The following is a 4,889-nucleotide window of genomic DNA, read 5'->3' as shown; positions in this document are numbered from 1 at the left end:
GTGTGTGTGTGTGTGTGTTAACATCTCAGGAGTGAGTGCTCACTTCTCCTTCCCTGTAGCGTGCTACATCTCTTAGCATTGAGGAGCATATTTCATCTATATTTACTTCCAAATGGTCTTTTAACTAGGTCAGCTAACTAACGGAAATAGACTGCTGTACACTGTCAGTGAGGTAATCAGTCATGACATCTAGTGGTGGAAAGTATGAAGTGCAGCCTTGTTGAATCTGCTGTTCAACACCTACTGTATCTGTAAAAGGGGATAAATACAGTAGATAGTGATTGTGATGTTGCATGCATGTTCGAGTGTATAAACACATGGCAGTGTGTGCAGTGTGAGAGTGTAAGTATTTAGTGTATTTACCTGCATGTAGGTATATGTATATATCTTATATCTATATCTTTATGTATGGACATAGGTATTCATGATACACCCGATCCTGAAACACTTTGTCAGTAAATCAATTTTATATTTATCAAACACAAATGCCAAATATTGTCTCCTGTTGCAGCTTCTCAAAGGATATGCCACTTTTTTCAAATGCTTTATATGATTTTAAATTGAATTTCTGGGAAGTTGTGACATTTAATAGGTCACGATTAATCAATAGATTGAGACAAAAAATCACAGTCATAGTTTCAGCCCTAGATACATCCATATCTGTATGTATACATGAGTTGCCCATGTGTCACTCTTTCATGCACTCTCTTTCACTCTAATCTCTACTGCTCACTCCCTCCCTCCCTGCCTCCCTTTTTATCTCTCCCACACTCCCCCTCTCTGCCCTTCTCACTGAAACAACCTCCCACCCTCTCTCTCTCTCTCTCGTTCTCTTTCGCTGCTTGTAAGCGGTCTCTGGGCGTGCAGCCAGCTGGCGTGTGTGTGTTTTTTGAATGAATACCTGATGAAGTTGGCCGAGCGAACCGTGGGAGGGGCCCTGTGTGTGTGTGCGCTTGTGTGTGTGTGTGTGCATGCGCGTGTGTGTATGTGTGTAGGGCAGACAGTGTGAGAGCTCTGGCTTGCTTTCAGCCCCTTGCATAATACACGTTGGAGCTCTGCATGCGGGACTCCCTCCCTGTGGGCGTGTGCAAGTGTGTGCTACCAATTTTGTGGGTGTGTGTGAGATCACCTGAGTGCTGTGTATCAGCGGTAGTGAGGGAGCTTCCTGCCTCGCTGTCAAGATTTAGGAGAGGGCTGTTGGCTGTGTGAGTGTGTGCGTGTTTGGGTGGGTGAGAAAGGCCGAGGAGCAGTTTGTAGCACAAGTACGCTGAATCTGCTCGGGATTTTCAGCTTGAGGGGGGAGAGAGAGGGAGAGAGAGGGAGAGAGGCTCAGGGTGCTGTACAAGGAACACAGCAGAAGAGAGAAGTTAAGGGAGGAAAGGAATGAGAAGGGGGGAGAGAGCATGCTGCAGAAGTGGGCTACTTCTGCTACCCTGGTAAGTACACTTCACACAGTTTTGCCCTCGCTCTGAATGAAGTGTGTGTGGGAGCAAGAGAGAGAGTTGTAATGTCTGTGTGTGTGTGTGTATGTGTGTGTGTCCCGAACACTTGTCTTGTTGTATCACAGTATGTCGTTTGTAAGTGCGTACTGCATCTGCCCTAGTTTTTTCTACAATCGTCGTCGCTTGTTTCTCCCATTCGGCCGCCGTCCTGAAGTGTTTCCCCTCCCTGCGTCTCTTCCCTTCTCTTCTTGTCGCTTCTCTTCACACATTTCTCTCATTCGCTCTCTCCATTGGCTCTTTCCTTTCTCAGGCTCCCCCTGACTGTCTGTCTGTCTGTCTACCCACCCACCCCCCTATCCCTCCAGCCACCCAACCAACCTCAGGGTTGTTGAGGGGTGAGAAAGTGCAAGTCATGCAACGCTGCCTAAGTGTTTGTTTTCTGAAAGAGACTCTCTTTTTTCTCACAGTCATTTGTTTCTCTCCATCTCTGTCTCTCTTTGTTTGTGTAACTCTTAACCACTCTCCCTCGCTCTTGCTTCTCTTTTTCTCCGTCACCCCCCTCCCTCTTCTGTTCCCCTGCTTCTCTAACTCTCTGTCTCCATCTGTCCTCCATTACTCCCTCACTATCTGACCATACTCTGGTGTATGTGTATGTGTGTGTGTGTGTGTGTGTGTGTGTGTGTGTGTGTGTTTGTTGTTGTTTGTGTGTAATCACGAGTGGAGAGTGGCAGCCTTGTCAGAGTTCCCAGTCTGGCAAGGGTCCCTGTAATGTGCACACACATGCACGCACATATGCAAACACACACCCACGTTAACTAAGAACCACATAGGCAAAAAGCTACAGAGGGACACAGAGGAAGAAACAGAGAAGTGGAGAGAGACCGAGAAGTATAAGCCTGCAGCAACACTGTACTTTCCAGTTGAACTATATTTAGCAGTGAGATAACACATCACGTTGGACTTATCCCTTTGATCATGATTATGATTATGGCTGGGCAATCACACACACACACACACACTCAAATGCAACAGACATATGTACCCCATGGACACCAGTTTTCTTACTGTAGCATTGTCTTAATGCTTTTGTTGTTTAGTTGATGGCAAAACCAACACAAAGTTACACCTTTTGTTTAATCATACCATATTGTGAAATGAAATCGTTAATAAGCAAACATTCATTGTGTGCTTATTGTGTGCTAGCATGTGACACTAATGCACAATAAACACAAGACACAGTCAACACATTCTGTAACCTGTTGTCCTTTGTGCTTGGCATGTTGTGGTGTGACTTGACGTGCGATTATGCGACCGTTGAGTGCAAACCTTTTCCACACCTAGCTCGGCTCAACCTGGACAGAATAAGCTGTTTTTAAAGTAATGCAGTGCGGTTTTCTCCTCAACGTCCTGAGTTGAAATGCAAAGTTGAATGGAAGTTCTCTTTTTAAGGGGAGTTTGAATGGATTTTCTTTATGGAGCAGACATACCTGAATAAAATCATGTGTCATACTGTTGCTGCTAACAACTAAAGCTGAATGCAGCAGAATTGATAGTGTCAACAAAAACTGCAATAACAAGTTTAACGCAAATATTTGTATATAGTTTGTGTGTTATATAGTCAGAACCATGAATGTCATATGATAATATCTCATACTGTTCCTAAGAATATATTGAATAGAGGTCATTAATTTATAACTTTGATATTATTACTTTGAACCCAAAATGTATCTTTTAAACTTGCTTGCACTTAATATACTGTGTTGCTGTAGAAATGTAAAACCCAGTTTTTGCATCTCTGACTGTTTGTTGTAAACATCTAGTAATTGTTGCAAATGACCATAGTTAACAGTATTGTTTGCCATACTACTGCAGCACTGGCGCCATAACCATAAGACACTCCATTACTGCTTGAGTAAAACAGAAGGATTTATAAATTATAGATCGTCATATAAGTTAAATGCATCAAGTAGCGAGTATGGTTCAATGTGTATTACTGTAACATGTCGTTTTTATACATAATTGATAGATGAAAAATCAGTTTAATTTGGTTTTAATCATAAATATAAGACAATATGAGTACTTTACAATTCATCCCAAAATCCATATGTTTAAAGAATAACACCTACAGCTGTAGCATGTACTGTCCCTGACTTTATGTGAGTGATAAAAAGAAAAAGAAGTAAACTATATGTAAGTCTGTGTATGTTTGAGTGTACTGTTTTGACCGTAAAAGGATAATAGTATAGTGCATGAGTGAACGATTCAGGTTACTGACTCACACATACACAACAAGTTTTTTCACTATGTCACTAGTATCCCAGAAAGCAGACACACACACACACACAAACATACACACACACACACACACACACAGACTTTGGTAAGGTGGATCATTGTGTTTGTGAATGTGTGTGTGTGAGAGACTAAAGCACATGGAGGACAGCCGGCTTGGGTTACAGGTCATCTGATATCGACACACGCACGCACACACACCTACACACACACACCTACACACACAGCCTGCTGCTCTGAACTCTGTTTACTGACTTGGTTTGAAGTTTTCTGCTCATAACAACCTCAGATGCCCAGGCCAAATCCACCAACCTGAGTCTCCGTCATACATGGGCGTGGGCACAGTGATAGCTTAACTTTCAGAAAACATCGGTGGCCATTAAGTGAACTGCAGTCATCATCCTCTTACACATGCTCACACTCCGTAAACAGGCATGAGGAAGCATCATTCTGGGCATGGGCCAAAAGTGACACACAAACATATCACTGAATGCTTGAAAATAATACAATAAATAAAAAATATAAAATAAAAACAATAATATTTAGAATCATTTTAATATTTGTAATGTTACATCATATATATATTTGTTTTTTGTTTCTAAATTACCCAGCCAACACAAGACAGACTTTGTCAGCTGCTAACAAATTACCTTGCAAACTAGGCCAGGAAATTTGTCCTTGTTCGCAAGAATGCTATTTATAGGTTATTCACGTGAGGACTTCCTACGGTATCGGGATTTACGTTTCACATGCCCGAGGGAGATCTCGGAGGAGTTAAGGAGACGAAGTAGAGGAACCAGAGCATGCACGTTGGTGAGGACCAAGAAGACAGAGAGGCGGTGGAGATACAAGCCATGTCTTCCCTCGTTTCTCATGGGAAACGTACGCTTGCTGAACAACAAGATGGACGAGCTCTCGGCCCTGGTCAACGGACAGCGAGAGTATCGGGAATGCAGCATATTATGTCTGACGGGACATGGCTGAATGACATTACACCAGACTGTTCAGTGGAACTAGCCGGCTTTTCACTAGTTTGGGCTGACAGGAAGAAACAGAGCGGTAAAAAGTCGGGAGGAGGGCTTGCTGTCTTTGTGAACTCTAAATGGTGTAACCCTGGACATGTTGTCAAGAAGGCAGAAATCTGCACACCTGATA

The 4,889-nt window shown here is 42.9% G+C and overlaps 1 protein-coding gene across 3 annotated transcripts in view; it reads left to right on the top strand.

Annotated features, from left to right (window-relative positions):
* atxn1a (ataxin 1a) overlaps positions 1–4,889 on the top strand; it is an 83,641-nt gene that overhangs the window by 67,006 nt on the left and 11,746 nt on the right. The window contains exon 1 of one of the 3 annotated variants that reach the window (XM_035681104.1): positions 1,193–1,436. The exons of the other annotated variants lie outside the window; for them this stretch is intronic. The gene's annotated coding sequence lies outside the window, so the exon portion shown is untranslated. Of the gene's footprint in view, positions 1–1,192; positions 1,437–4,889 lie in introns of those variants that run through there. 3 annotated transcript variants of the gene reach the window in all.

The sequence above is a fragment of the Morone saxatilis genome, unplaced genomic scaffold (genome assembly GCF_004916995.1).
Source record: "Morone saxatilis isolate NCDOM2014 unplaced genomic scaffold, NCSU_SB_2.0 Contig9, whole genome shotgun sequence".
NCBI classification, from domain to species: Eukaryota; Metazoa; Chordata; class Actinopteri; family Moronidae; genus Morone; species Morone saxatilis.
The sequence above is the reverse complement of the archived record's forward strand: the minus strand, read 5'-3'. Positions and strand labels throughout refer to the sequence as shown.